Raw genomic sequence first — 15431 nt, forward strand, 5'->3', positions numbered from 1 at the left:
CAGCCTAAGTGATCAAAGCCAGCCCAGCCACCACGGGGACACACGGGGCAGTTGCCCACATTTCCAGGTCCAGTGGGGCAGTTTTTATCTCTGAGTGCAGTTCTAAGGGCAGAAAAGCTCTSTGTTTTGCTCTCAGCGCAGTTCCTTGCTGCTCAGTTTCAGCTGTGTCATTCAGAAGGGGACAGGGGGGTTCATTGTGCCTGGAGAGCAGTGCCAGCCCAGGCACAGCAGCAGAGAGCACCGTGCTGCCCACTCAGGGGGCATTTGCAGCTGCTCCTCTCCCAGCCTGCAAACCAGGCAGTTAAAGTGAGCCCGGGTATGTCTGCAAAAGCCGAGGTCAGAATTTCACTGAAGGTTCACACACTCAGCCGAGCCTGCGCTTAACACTCTGTTATTTATTCCCACAGCTTTCACAGTCAGCTGCTTGTTTATCTGGCTGTTTTGCTCACTGTATTCCTGGGAAAATTTCTTTTCCTCCAAAGGTCAATGAGGGTTTGGACAAGGGCCACAGCACGGGTGGGGTTTCAGCCCCTGAACAGTCCTGTAAAACCAGGTGCTGTTGTGTTCAAGAGCATCCTCTCCTTAGCTGAAGGGCAGGAATGGCACAGCTGGACAGGCAGAATGTGGCCTTTCAGCAGCTGGCACTTCAGAGCCCTGCCAGCCTGATAGAGTTGCCACAGGACTCAGTGCTAAATGAACTCTCAGTCTCCTCCATCCTTGTCCAACTCCAATGCTTTTGCACCATCTCCACGGGCAGAAATAGCGAGCAATGGGGAGAGTGTGATATGTGAGTTATTTTCACAAGTTAGAGATGATCCCATAATTCATGCGTGGTGGAGCGGAGCCTGCAGAAAGGAATTTCTGTCCACCACTGACTGTGCTCGCTTAATTTATTGCTTAGCATGTACCTCTCATCATCAACATCCAGAAAACGACTTTCTGTGTGAAGTTAATGCCTTTGCTTGCTTGATCCTGGGGCAGAGTCTGCCTCTTCCACCTAACCCCTATRAGTGTAAAATATTTCTCTGTGAACGTGTTTTCAGGTGGATTCTGAGTGTGCTGGGTTGCCAGCTCCATGCAGCACCGTGGACAAAGATTTTGGTGATTAAAGCAAGTTCGTGTGTGACGTGGCATCTGACTATCAGATGTTAGAGGAATGCAAGAGACATACCAYGGCGAGACACATAATTCAGTGTGTGTGTGTGTGTGTCTGTATATATAGAACCAACAATTTATATTCTAATCATCACAAAGCAATCATACTGTGAGTGCATTTTTGTTATTAATACTTACTCTTTGATGCATAAACAATCCCATTTGAAATTCCTGGTACCAACTATGCTAATCTTTCACTGGAAAAAACTTATTTGCTGAGGAGGAAGAATGAAGGGTAGGTAAGCGAAATGTATTTCATCTGTTTGAAATAACTGCAAAACTATCAGCATTAACGGYAAAAATATTTAATGAGTATTGCACTAGCCAGCACCAAAAGTAGTGAGATACAGAATTGCATTTGTTCTGTCATCGACATGACTGACATTTAATTATTGTCTATTTTTGTGCTGATAATCTCATTCTTATCATTCGTTGTTAAATCCTTTAGAACCCCAAGAAAAATGAGATCAAGTGACAAAAATAAGATAATGAAATCATACAAAATAGAATAAAATTATATCTTGTAGGTAAGAGATGATTCAGGAGACTTGGTTATTTTATAGGGTTGTATAAGCTCTGTAAGTGATTGTGAATTAAATGTGTTGAGCTCACAGAAAAGCTTTGGAAGAGAATGGCTGCTTGCAAGCTAAGCTGACTTCTGAGTTGTCATTGTGCTGCACATGCCATGTGCRATGATATAAGATCATTGTAAACCACAAAAGATGGTGAATTTGAGTCTTGTTGGGGAAAAATATATATCTTTCCAGCTCACTTCCCTTTTGCCAGTTTGTTCCCTTTGTGCTGTTGTGAAGCTTTTGGAAGCSAGTTTGTCACTGTGACTGTAAAATCAGGATCTATTTTTATCATTCTTCACTTTCAGCCAGAAAAAGGCTTCCCAGGCTTTTGCCAAAAACTATATTGACTRCACAGCTCGATCCAAGCTTCTGAGTCACTGTATATGTCTGTTTGCAATATGTAACAGGAAAGCACTTCTAGCTGAAGTTTTAAATGAGGTAGGAAATCTGTTGCAAAAATTAGATGAACAATGAGTTCTGCTAAGAAAAAGTCAGAGGCAATGCTCACCATTTATTAGACTTTTCCAAGATAACCTGTTAAGTGCATTGAAAAATGACTTTGCAGGTTGTGTGGTGGTGAAAACACTGAGGGTTTAATTTTGTTCCCTGCTAACCTCTGAATGATGTAGTGGAAATCTGGTCTACGCACGCTAAGAAAAAGTGCTGACAAAGTATATAACTCATAAATGTGCTAATTTACTGAACAGGAATAGCATTTATTTGAGTGCAATAGGTAGTGACCACATCAGTGTTTGTATTTTTGCCAGCTTTTCCCTAAGGGGACTTTCAAGCTATTCAAAGAAAAAAAGTTTACTCAGTGCAGAAACACAAAAATTTATTTTTCCTCTCTTCACAGGGAGCTTGTGAAACAGCCCTAAATTGGGAGATGGGGCTTTCTCTAAATTCACTTATCAACTCGCTACATCTATAGATACAGGTCTTGAGTTTTCTTTCCATTAGTTTCTGCCTTGTAAAATACTCCAAGTCATGAYGACAAAGTGTTTTGGAGTTACTGGGTGAACATCCCCTATGTGAATTCTGAAAGCTCATGTCATAGAACTTATTTGTAAAGTATTATTACAGACAGCTCTGCAAATCCCAGGTAAGGACAGCAATGCTCAAAGGGGGTTCTCAGGCTCTGTGCTGTCTTTGTCCTACAATGGAAAACTTCTGTGTACAAAGCAAAATWGGCTTTGTAAAGTGTTTGTTTTAGAAAAGCATTCACAGTGTCAAAAAAAATTTATATATGGATAGATTTACTTTGGACTAGTATAATTCTGTTGCTAAAACACTACCCTCAGGCAGAATTTAGATCTGTAATTTGATAACCTGTTGACATTTACATGTCCATAGGTGCTAATGACCTACATCAGCTGCATGTTATGACAGAGGCTTCCTTTGCTCTCCCCATTTCATGCATAGTGACTTAAATCCCTTTAAAGGACTCCTAACTTTCTGAATTGGAAAACAACACAGAAATAGCATTTTAACAGTAGCTTGGTCTCATGTATCTRTTGTTGAATTTCCTTGCATTTATTCTAGAAACCTCAGTGTTGGTGATAGAATTAAATCTGCCACCTTGCTACCTGGCAAATCTAAATACAGAGCTGCAGCTGGGCCTGTTGGTATCTGCTGCTACACTGGTATTCCTGCATTATGCTGGCATTTCACTCATGGTGAGAGAGAGGGGAAAGCAGCCTGTTAGCTTGTTTACATTCACTAGTTGGAGATATTCTGAATAATAGAGTTCAGGAGGTTTGGAATAATTCATGTATTTCCAGCTACGATGTTACCAACATTCATTGTAGTCCTGGCCTGAATTAATCATGCCCTTTTCAAAATGCAATGCAAACAGAGGCTGCAAAACTTTCTATCTGACTTAGTAGACTCTAAACATGTGATTGCAGGTTCCAGTCTTGCAGTCCACAAGATTTTGAAGATACAATGACCACTTTGTGAAAAAAAGAGCTGTTCCTTGGATTTGCAGTGGCAAAAGTGTAATGCACAAACTCAGTCAACCTAAATTCATATACATAAAAATTCGTGCTAATTTAAATCATGACTCTTATCAAGAATCTATTCACCTCATTTGATGCTCATGGGAATCTTTCCCTTGGTATCAATGCACTTTGAAGGAGTAATTTTGTTAACGTCCAGYTGTGAATTTAGGCCATAAAGTCAGGCAATATATAAATCTACACTCTATCCTTCATAACAGGATAATGGATGTATTTCACAGATGCAATCAAAACAATTTACTGAGGATTAAATTCTCACTTTGGAAAGCAAAGTCAATCTCACACCATCTGCAGATAGTAAAGTGTCATGAGGACAGATTTAGTGGCACGGTGGCTGTTCCCAGGGAGCTCCTGCTGCACTGAAACGGTAACATGAGAAAAGGGGCTGAGATAATTGCTGGAAGATTGAAAAATTGTCATTTGTATCACTATCAGAGAGGTGGGAGAAGCAGATGTTTCGGAGTAGGCGAGGTGATGACTGGTCTGTGGGGAACTTGGACAGTGAGGAGGGCACGTTGCTCAGCAATCCTCAGAGCCCAGGAGATCAGCAGGTTTGCTTTGACATCAGAGCRAAAAATGAGCCACAGAAAAAGGCTGCAGCTTCCTCTGGTGAGATCTTTTCACACTGATGGCTCCTAAAGGTGATTTCTGTTTGCTGTAAGAGACAAAGTGGRAAAAGAATAATATAAACAAGCAGTACAAACAGTTCCCAAATTCTAGATAAAGGCTGCACAGAGCCCTCTGCCACACCTTTGTGCATCCTCAGTCTCACAGAGGATGTCTTACCTCTGCTTGACAGGTGACACTCAGGATGCAGTTCTGCTTCAGACGTKCTGACAGACACCCAGCATCAGGGARCAAAGCTGGCTGGTCCTAGGGTGGGTTTCAGCTGCTGGGTTTCTTGTCCTTTCTCCTGGCAYGCTGCAGTTGGTAGCTCAGTGATGCTGCATTTCTCAGGTTGCCCAGACAAATACTCCTGGTTTACTATCCTTCCTCTGATTATCTCAGTCTGTATTTAATGACACATGGCCTGACTTGCAAGCTGGGTAAGTCATGGCTCAGGGAGCAGCCATGGTAAATGGCAAATRTGAAGAGAAAAGGAATATCTTACAAGATGTTATATGTCTGTCTTTTTAACAGGGTTCCCATCCTTTCACTTCTTTATTTTAGTAACACGCTTCATATTTGAATTTACCATAAAGAARGAGTCTCTGCAGTTTGGYTAGATMCATGAATAAACAAACAAATAAAAAAAATAAATGCATAATATTTTCTACTTCCTTTTCCCCTGGTTATTACAGGTTCAGCCTTGACAGGGACAGCAGCAGCACTGCAAGTGCAGGTGGAAATAGGTCTGTGCAGCAGAACTGTTAAGTGTCTGCAGGATGTTTATTCCAAAGAATGGTGTATTTCTACATATGTTATATATTAGGGRAAAGGTTTCCAAGCTGGAGGCTCTGAAGTATTAATGCCTTAGATTGTAACCCAAAGAACATCTAATCTGACCTAAGAAATATTGAGTGGAATTTTCTGGAGCAGGCATAGCGTGAGCCCTGAAAACAGGTATGGTCAGATATGGCTGCAGGGAGGTCAGAGCTACCTGCACTGGAGTGATTATCTAAACTGAAATCAAAACCTCTGGGTCAGCCTGAGAAGGAAACCCCATAATGACATTTTAATGCATGCTTGGGAAAGTAGGAAAGGGGGGTAAATACACAAGGAAGTTCAAAGTCTGAATGACTTTCCTATCTATTCTTCTAAATAAGGGACATATTTTTCTCATTCAGTCAGGGCTTATGAGAATATCACCCACACTAAAAGAGACAGGCATATTATTTTCACTCTCTATTCCACCAAATATGTAAAATGAAAAACAGGTGATTGCAGTGCATATGCGTGCTTTTTTTTTCTTTTTTTTTTTTTCCTTTTTGGGGGGCAAGGAAACTTTTGATCTTCAGTCTGTACAGAAGCATCCCAACTTTAAAAAAGAGCACTGTCAGATTTATTGTAGCACTGAAAAGTACAGATATTATACTTACCATTACTCAGTGACCTCTTTAGGTTTGCCATCATGGTCCAAGATTTATTGCCTTCTGTGTTTAAAATGCAAAAGGATATGTCCTGTTAATATTTCTGGGTTTGCTGTGAAGCAATGACTTCCTGTTTGCTAGTACCACAGGTAAGGAAGACACAAACCACAAGYGCCAACACTATGTAATTTTTTTGGTCCTGAGTCCCTAATTTCTCAGTCATCTGATGTGTTCTGTCAAAATGCAGCCTGAAAGTCTAGACCAAGAGATATCTATGATAGAAAGTGTACATCAGTATTTCAAGCCCTCTAAATTTATTCTAGCCATTTGACAGTTGCTTGGAGATACAATCTCAATTTTTTTGCAGTAGCCCCTTCAAGTGGATATTTATGGCAGATACAACTGTAATTATTTACCTGTAACAAAGTCCAGGTCTGCCTGCTCCAGGTGATACAGACAACAGAAGGACACAGAGAAAATATTAATCTTCTTTCTGTCTAGATTTTGACCTTTTGCACCCGGCTTCTTAGCCAATTATGGAAATGGAGCTCTGTTTATTTTTTTTGTTTACAGGTTTTGTTTCCTTATTCCACAAGCCTGTCAGTTATCAGTGTCAGTGCCTAAACGACAGGGGCTGAGTGTGTTTCCCTGCCTTACATTTAWTATTCCTACTTACTTGCATTAAAAATGCTAGAGTAAAATGGGACTATTCATGTGAGTTAAGGTGAATCCTGAGTGAGAAAGTTGAACATTTTGGGACATGGAGTTTTCATTAGTGTWATTCCTATTTTACATAAAAGCAGTTTATTTGAATAAAAAAGAAATGAAGGAAAAGAATGACAAAGGAATAACTGAACCACAAATAATAGGAATCAGTATCTCATTTTGGTAAAGTTACTAAACCTGTGCCTGCTTCTAAAAGGATAAGTAATCTTGTTGATTCAGTCAGGACTATTTATGTCATCAGGCATGTGCTGAAGAAACTGAATGAATCAGAGAGACRGGGACTAACAGTATTTATACGTATTTAAAATGCAACAGCAATAAAACAGAATATTTTGTCCACTGCATCCCGTGGAGCAAGGAGAGCAAATAATGGGAGCAACAAATTCTTGTTTGCTTCTATTCCTTCAGCAGAATCAGAGTGTGTTTGAATTGGCTGAGTTCCCGTGGCGTTCCTGTTGCTTGGTGCACAGAAAAGCCTCTGCTGGGCTCGATGCCATTAAGATTTGCCTCGTGTGGCTTGGCAGAACCAGCCTTGACACCAAAAATGCCCTTCCCATGGTTTCTAGGGCTGCTCCTTGAATGCACCACACAAAATCTCTTGCATAAATATCTTCCAGAATATAGAAACTATAGAAAATGGTCCATTTACTTGCAAAACTTTACAAAAAAGAGGTCTTAATTATGTGCACTATTTTTCTTTAATACTTGTAAGGTGAAAATGTATTTCTCTTTACTGGTGGTTTGGTTTGGTTTTTCATACAAAATAATTTTGTCTTTGATTTTCATATCATTAATTTATTTCAATGTGTTTTTCCACATTATCTGTAATTTGATCAGCCCCTTTTACATAATTTCTAATAATCTGCATTCTGATACTTTGGTATAAAAGCTCCAAGATATTCAGAATCAGAATAAATCACAGGAGAGCAAATATCACTGGAACAGGCATATTATCACTAGCAGCACTTAGGTCAGTAATCCAAGCACTACTGAATGCTCGAGTTACATTTGAAAAGTGAAAATATTCACTTAAGCAACAAGTAATAACACTGTTCTAAATCCCTGTTCAGCCTCATCTTGGCCCTTACCTGTGTAGCTACTTCATCTTGCCTCAGTTTTTCAAATGTATTGCACTTCTACAGACCTTTCAAGTAGTTATTGTGTGAAGCAAGAAAACAAACCCAATTCTGTGTTATTCCAATAAAGGCAACACCGTCACCTGATGGATTAATTTAGTGTTTRTGCCATGTCCTTTCCAAGTAACTACCACTGATTTATTCATAGCAAATTCTTTAAAAGTTGTTGAAAATTTATTATACAATTGCCATCCACTAGATGTGCAAGGTTACTAAGAGCTGWTTTTTCTGCTTCTTAGTTCACTGAAGCTGTAATTTCTAAGGTAACTATTTTAAAGAGTTTTTCAACATCCAGTGTTCCCAATGTTAAGGAATAGTTCCCAGTAACCATACAGAGATTTTTATTTTCCAGTGAAAGGTTCTGCTGCCTAAGGTTCCAATAACCTGCATGCCTGTAGAGGAGCAGGAATTTAGCAGCAGGCTGGACATGGAATTTACAGGACTTACCAGTAGTGCCTTGTAATTAATTTAAACTAAACTGGTTTGCAGAAATCATCCTAGTCTGCAAAGAGATTTTAGGAAACTCCTGCCTTTCCCACTMCCCATTCTCACAAGCAACCAGCCTGCATCCATCCATGTCTGCATCCTTCCCAGGGAGTAATATGGACTGATTTAGTGCACCTCTAAGAATAAACATATTCATATTTATTACAATTGCCTCGGACACCAAACACATCTTCTCTCCTGAGTGCAGAGGATGTGGATCCAGTGCAGGCAGTGTTTCCACACTTTTATCCCTGCTATGTTACCAGCTGCAAAGGGATATGGAATTTCATTCCACCTCTGGTATGCAGCTTCAACTCCTGAAAGCTACGATGAGATGTTCATCTTTACTGAACTCATTTCAGCAATGTGTCCACTGCTTTGAACAATTTGACACACAGAGATGCTTTTTACAAGTTGATTTTTGCTGCTTTCTTTTTGTTGACATGATTCACTTGTCAGGCTATGTACTTGGGCTTTCAGCGCCTCTTCCCAAGTGGAGACTGCATATCTTCATTTTGGCAGTTTCTGGATTCCATCTCAAAATGTAACTACTGTACTTTGYTGCCTTCAGTGCTGGAATCTCTGGAGATGATTTTTTATTGCTGTTTGGGGGGAGGAGGAGGTTAGTGATTTGGCAACAGCCCTGCAGCTGTGACCCAAAACTTCCTATTTCGCTCTTTATTTTTATAATAGTGTGTATTATTATAGTATCCAGAAGTCCAGCTTCCAGCCCTRAGACATGATGACAGCAGATACAATTAAAAGCAGCACTTTGAAAATTGCACATACTAAAATTTTACAGGATCAAGTTTGTTTGCAAACTTAAATACAGCTTGTTGAAATTGACTGGAATAAAAATATATTTTAAATTAAAATGAGCTGGTTCAGATCTGACTCTACAGGTTTTGGATTTTATTGGGAAACCAGAGGAAACCTGGTGATTCATTTGAGCTCAGACTTTCTAAATTAGGGCACAAGGAATATGCGCACATAACTCAAAGACAAAGCAAAAGCAGAGTTTGACTGCATTTTCAAGATCCTGTTTTTTATTAATATTCACAGAGCTATGGGCACAAGTGTCTTTAAATGACCTGGTTTATTCTCCAGAGTATCACATTCAACTGAATTTCATCCAGTTACTCTTCCACTGAGACCAATCACTYGAGCCTGATGAAAGCATCATTTTGAGGATGGAATGTAGTTTTATTTTGTAGACATCAAGAAATGAAGAAAATCCTTCAGTTCTCATGGCTCTCACTGCCAAGAAGTTTTGTCTGTTTAGGGTTTTTTTTTTTTTTACTAACAGTAGCATTGTCTGATACGCTTTTTAAATCATCAGTCTTTCATTCTTCTTTTTATGGTAAATTCTGAGTTTCCCCAGAGGTATTTTAGGTATTATGACCAAGTGATTATCAGATCTAAAAGTGTACATCAAGTTGGTRGCTCTCAGCATTTTCTCTAGGCCTTGAATTGATTTTTGAATTTCTTCTTCTGTAAATGGTCAACTTTTTAACATCCTCTGAAAAATATGGAGTGATAGGCTCTGAAGGCAAGGCATGAGGCAATATTTTGTAGGTGCTGTAGCAATGTCTTTCTAGTAAAAAGATTTTACAGCTACATTTAAAAAGTCTAATCACTTCAAAGAAGCACAACTTTCTCCTGAATCTTGTTAGCTTGCTCACCCCAGGATTGCATGAGCCTGTTCTGACACAGGATTCTACTGGCAGCTCAGCTGCAGTTGTTCAYGAGTTATTTTCCAATAAATTTTTCAGAATCCCCACTTTCCAAGGCAYCAGTCCTTATTTCTAAAACATGGCCTTAATTTCTGGTTCTTGAATGTCTGTTCTCGCATTTGGTTCTGCTGATCCGAGCATTATTTGGATTTCCCTAGTGTTGATTCCTCTAAGTGACCATCTTTTCCTTATAGTATTAACTATTCTACCAACCTTTGCATAATTTMTGTGCTTTATCAGCAAACATTTTTGTTTTATTTACCCTCACAAGCTAGGTGAAAAGGGCATATACTTATTGCTAGAAATTACTGCAATGATTATGCACCATGCCAGAAGGTATTTCCTTATGTGAGTCACACATTTCTTCTACACAAATAGCTCTAACTTTCAGAGCAAGAGAAAATTTTAGAGCTATAGAAGGAATTCTGKTTTTAAAACTCAGAACTTGGTGTAATAAACTCTCTTGAATATATCCTGGTGAATATCCCACAAATTCTGGGATATTAAAGGCCCAGAGGTCTGGTGCAGACATATCTCTAATGTTAATCTTACAGMAGGGGTCAATTACTCATATATCACAAAAGATTTATTTCATCTCCTGTCAGTGCAGTGTCTGCCCAACTTCTGTTTAAAATCCGTAACAGCAAGTCTCTGGTAATCTTAATAAATTCTCATTAATTTAGAACTCTATTTACTGTAAGACTTTATTTGATTATGATTGCAATTATCATGCTGGTTTGGGAATTTACTTCTTTGGGGGTATTTACTGGATCATTTCCTTCAAGTCTTTTGTGGGCAGTGAGGTGGAGGAAGAAAGAGAATTCTTGAATTGTGGCCTAGAGAATCCCAGTCTGCTGAAATAGTGAGGCTGCCTTCAAACATAAGATCAGAGTGATGGAAAAGGATCTCGGGGAACAAGTTTTATCTCAAGTACTGTCACTGTGATGAGAAAGACTCACTACAGCTTAAGTTAGAGGACATGAGTTGCTGTTTTTTTTCTCTGAAAAATTCCCAAGCATTTTACCGAAATAGCTGATTTTTAGATGGGCATAGAATAGTAATACATGAAGCACTTGTGCCAGATAAATACATAAAATGTGGTGAGTTACAGACATAAAATATAAGTGGGTAGCAACAAGTAATGTTTACAAAGAGACTTACCTTTGGGAAAGGGGTACAACCCAGCCTGGGGAAAAAATGTTAAAAATGGGGAGGTTTGAGTAGCTACAGATAATTAATAAGAAAAACACTAAGGARATGAGAAGTTTAGGAAAATGAGCTTCAAATGAAGAGAGACTTCATTAACTATCATAAGAGATGCCCTGTCTTCCGTGCACGATGTTTAACCACATAAAACGCRATGAACAGGGCTTTTGAATTATTTCTACTTGAACTTTAAGATTATGAAATAGTTGCGTCTTTCTCGCTAACATTTTTCTGGTTTGACACTCACAGTTTTCAGAGATGTGATGTTTCCCTGGTAAAAATCAGCTGCTATCCACAGCTATGCTGTAATGTGCAACTTCATGCTCAAATACAGAACTAGGCCTGAAAATTTTTTTTTCCCTCAGAAAATAATGAAATGGCTGWGTCAGGATTAAGATGGTGTTAGTTGGTTTTTGTTCCCATGAAGACCATTTTTCTTTGCCATGTGAACAATGTAAAAGAGTCTGAGGCTGATTTTCTAGCTTGAGTTACTTAGACTAGTGAGAAATAAATCAGGTCAAGGCCCATCCTTTAGTCTAGATTTAAAAGTTTACTAAAGAGTATTTAAAACCCTTGGATGAGAACGCCCCGAGTGAAAATAACCCACTGGAATCAATGTTKCTTCAGGAAGACACTGTCTTCAGAAAGATATTTTCTTCAGAAAGATTTAGATGCTCACCATCTTTTCTGAATTTTGGTCTTTCCAGTGCTGACTCCTTTCCAGACAGACACATAGGATTGCAGTTAAATTGGAGTGTGGAAGTACTGGTGTTCCCATGAGCATATTTTATATCATATGCCACTTCCAGTGAGGGCAAAAATAATTGTTCATGTGCTAATAATTAAACATGTTCTTAATTTTCTTTTTTTTAATAGACCCTGACCGGACATTTTTGCAGAGCTGAGAGCAGAATTTGGCCAACTCTATTGAAATGTTTCTTGCAAACAGATTCTTTCATTTTCTCCTCTTTTGCAATTCAATGAGGAATCACTCTTGAAGTTAAATAGGAATACTATTTTTATAGTTTAGGTTTGCACTGAATGTTTAATGCAGGTAAACCAACAAGCAGTGGTCTGTTTTGAGAAATTGGGTTTCAGGTTTTATTGCCATGGATAACGAGAGGGGAAGAAAGAAAGAAGTCAGTGTAACTGTCCTAGAATTATCAACAAACTGAGGGAAAAAAGTATTAGCAGAGCAGTAGAGTAATTGCTCTTCCATTAAGAAGTAGGAAATGGGCTGGAGTGTGCTTCTTTGCTAAAAGTCAACTCTGTGAAGAATGGCATTGTAAGGTYCACCTTTAACTCCAGATCAAATTTGCTTATTTTAATGGTGAAAAGATTATTTTTCTATCCAGCAATGCTGCCAGTTAATCCTGCCCATGAAAGCTGAGCTGCACCCTGTCTGATTCACACTTCATCACCTGTAGTAGGGGCTGGGCAGCTGGAGCAGGCTTTTGTTGATGATGGAAGAGAAACTTTCTCACTCTCCATTAGCTGGGCTGTGCTATGCTAAGTACAGCAGTAAAAACATATATTTATCAGGAAATTCAGTAGATATGGCCCAATTTAAAAGAGTGCTCATATTGAATGGATCTGTTGAGTCACTGTGTTACTAACTACAGCTGCACATTCATGCAAAGCCAAAGGGCAATGCCAGCTCTGGGTTTAACTCTGTGAGCTTAATGGTTCTAGGCAACAGCTCCCTTCTAAGCTCTGAGAGATGGACAGGAAAAGTCAGTAAAAGCAGAAGGAACCATCCTGCATTCTCATTCATAAAAAAGGTGTGTGGTAACTCCAGTCACCTCCTGAAATCAGGGAAGCTCAGAATTAATTTCCACTGGAAAGAGCCCTATTGAACTCACTCAGTCTGGATCAGATCCCGAGAGGGAGCAATTCATCTTCTGACCACAGGTCAGCTTTACAGCCATGCAATGCTTCTCTTGTGCTCCACTGGTTGGAATTTCCAATGTTTACCTGGTGCTGAGCTGGCAGAAGGGGCTGGGTTTCATTCAGGTTCCAGCATATTTCTTGCATCCCTCAGGCACAAACCCCTTTCAGCACTGGGGCACAAATCACACAGCAGCAGAAGCCTGGTGGTCAGGAGGCAGAATAAGTGACTCAGTGTCSAGACTAGGAATCCCAAAACTGCCCCACGTGGATTTGGGTTAAAGAAAATGAAGTTGAAACTGATGAAAAGAGCTCTGACAACAGGCCAAACTCCCCAAGTGGCAGCTGGTTGGCAGAGGAAATGGATGTGATTGAGGATGTCACAYGTAGGCATGGATAAGGATCACACATGACAGATGGATAACCATTCTTTAATATACACTTTAGACTGATTGCAATTTAGAGGTTTTTTCATAGCTTACTTTTTRAAGAGTCCCTGTAGTTACAGACTCCAACTTTGTTTTGATTTGTTCTCAAATATGTATTTTGTGTTGCCTCTTTCTAAAAATTTCCAAACATCACCAAAACCAAAAAAAGCCATCAAACCATTGAAAGAGAACTGAATTTTGCAACATTTTACAATACCACATATGGACAGTAGCCATGGGTGGAGAACTTTTGTACATGTCACAAATTTCCTAGGGTCTTACTAAATTTAGCAAATTTCTGTGAGAATACCATCATGTTTTAACAGCTTCCACAAGTTTGTTCGTATGAATATACCCATATATTCTTAGAATGACACAATTTACATGTTGTGAGAAGTTACAGAATAAAATCTTCAGTTTAAAGAGATGTAAAACTAATGAAAAAAGAAGAAGGCTAAGAATGCCCTTCTTACTTACAGCTAAGAGTTGGGAAATATCCTTGTGTTGTGGCTCAAGGGAATTTTTCCACTGAAGGAATAGGACCCAGCTTGGTGGGTCAACTCCAGCARTGCGTTCAGTACAAGCCTCATTTGSTGTTTGCTTMAGTATTTTCCTGTGCCAGTGTCTGGACGAAGTAGCTTTTGTATAGCCTGGATGCTCTATCACATTTTAGGCTAACAAAGAAAAATAAATCTTCATTGAAAAGTAGGCTTGATTCACAACACAGTTGTAGTTTGTAGTACCTTGTGTTCTAAAGGATCAGGTTGAGGAATTTTTCTTTTCAAAATGTTGAATAAGCTATTTATCTCAGCTGTGTCCCTTATAATCAAAGCCCTTGATTAGAGGTTCTCATCATGAAAGACCAGTTGCTGCAGCAATTAAATATGTAATACTTCTGTTACAATTTAGGCTTTTTTTTTTTCCTTAGGAAACATTCTTATCTGATACAGAGTTTGAAGGACAGCAACTTATCTTCTTTCCTTCCCTCTTTTCCTGACAAAACATTTCCTCAGTCTCACTGTCCATTCAGTGAAGGAATTTTGATAATACTTTATACCAGTCAGTGGTCAATTATTTGGGGAAAAAAAAACCAAACCAACAAACCAGCCAAAACATGTTGATGTCTGCTTTACAATTAAAGGAACAGAAAAACCCCAGATAATTATCAAGAGGAAATGTCAAAGAACCACTGACTTTGAACTATTATGTAAAAAATATGAGTGAAGATGATCTGGAGAGTAAAGTGAGCCCTTCTGGCATGGCTCAGTGAGCAGGTGACATTGGATGAATCAGCACTATCTGCACAAGGGTATCTCAGTACATGTGGGATTAGCTCTCTGAGACCTAATTTAGGCCCTACAAACTCCAGATATCTGGTAAATCATATGGACTTAGAAACACCCCCAAGAGCAGTTAACTGAGTTACAGTGTATGTACAGCCCGTGAGCTGGTTGGATGGAAACTGAACTGGAACTACACTGATCCCTGCAGCAGCTTCCTCACAGCTGCTTGGGAATCCAGCAGCAAAGCCCAAAGCTTAGCTACAGCCAGAGCTGATGTCCAGTTTAAGTTCATCCCTACTTAAAACACTGAGCAGGCATTTACCTATTTTCACTAATTTGTGTCAGAAAAAGCGGACACCTAATTTCAGACAGTTCAAGTGACTTAAATATATCTAATGCAACAGAATTTTCCTTTTATTTGATGTAGAGACAAGGGAAGAGTGGAAGGAGAGACCTTATTCTGATGCTATTTTTTAGGTTGCAGGGCAGAAATYATAAGTTCTGACATTGTGGTAGTAAAAGCTGACCATTAACCTGGCACCAGAGAGCACACCTTCACTGATGTCGAGGATGCTCATGTAAAGGAGAAAGTGGAAGAAATAAATAATTTAATTATCTTACTCATTTAAAAAGCAACAAACACTGTAAAGTGGTTGGAAAGACATGGAATATATTTTTACTTGTTTGAAATATTCACATCTGTTTATTAGCATCTAACATTCTCAAAGTTATAGATAACCCCAACTGCAATTCCAGATGGAAAACACA

General features: G+C 39.1%; 1 long non-coding RNA gene across 1 annotated transcript; it reads right to left on the minus strand.

Moving 5' to 3' along the window:
• Positions 1–1458: 1458 nt before the first annotated feature.
• Positions 1459–14001, minus strand: LOC130579718 (uncharacterized). The gene is made up of 3 exons (XR_008966045.1): positions 13858–14001; positions 5788–5841; positions 1459–4403 (listed from the first exon to the last, which is right to left on the minus strand). It is a non-coding gene; the product is annotated as an uncharacterized LOC130579718 (long non-coding RNA).
• Positions 14002–15431: the final 1430 nt, after the last annotated feature.

This window comes from Malurus melanocephalus, unplaced genomic scaffold (assembly GCF_030028575.1).
Source record: "Malurus melanocephalus ecotype Western Australia unplaced genomic scaffold, MMel_1.1 scaffold_289, whole genome shotgun sequence".
NCBI lineage: Eukaryota > Metazoa > Chordata > Aves > Passeriformes > Maluridae > Malurus > Malurus melanocephalus.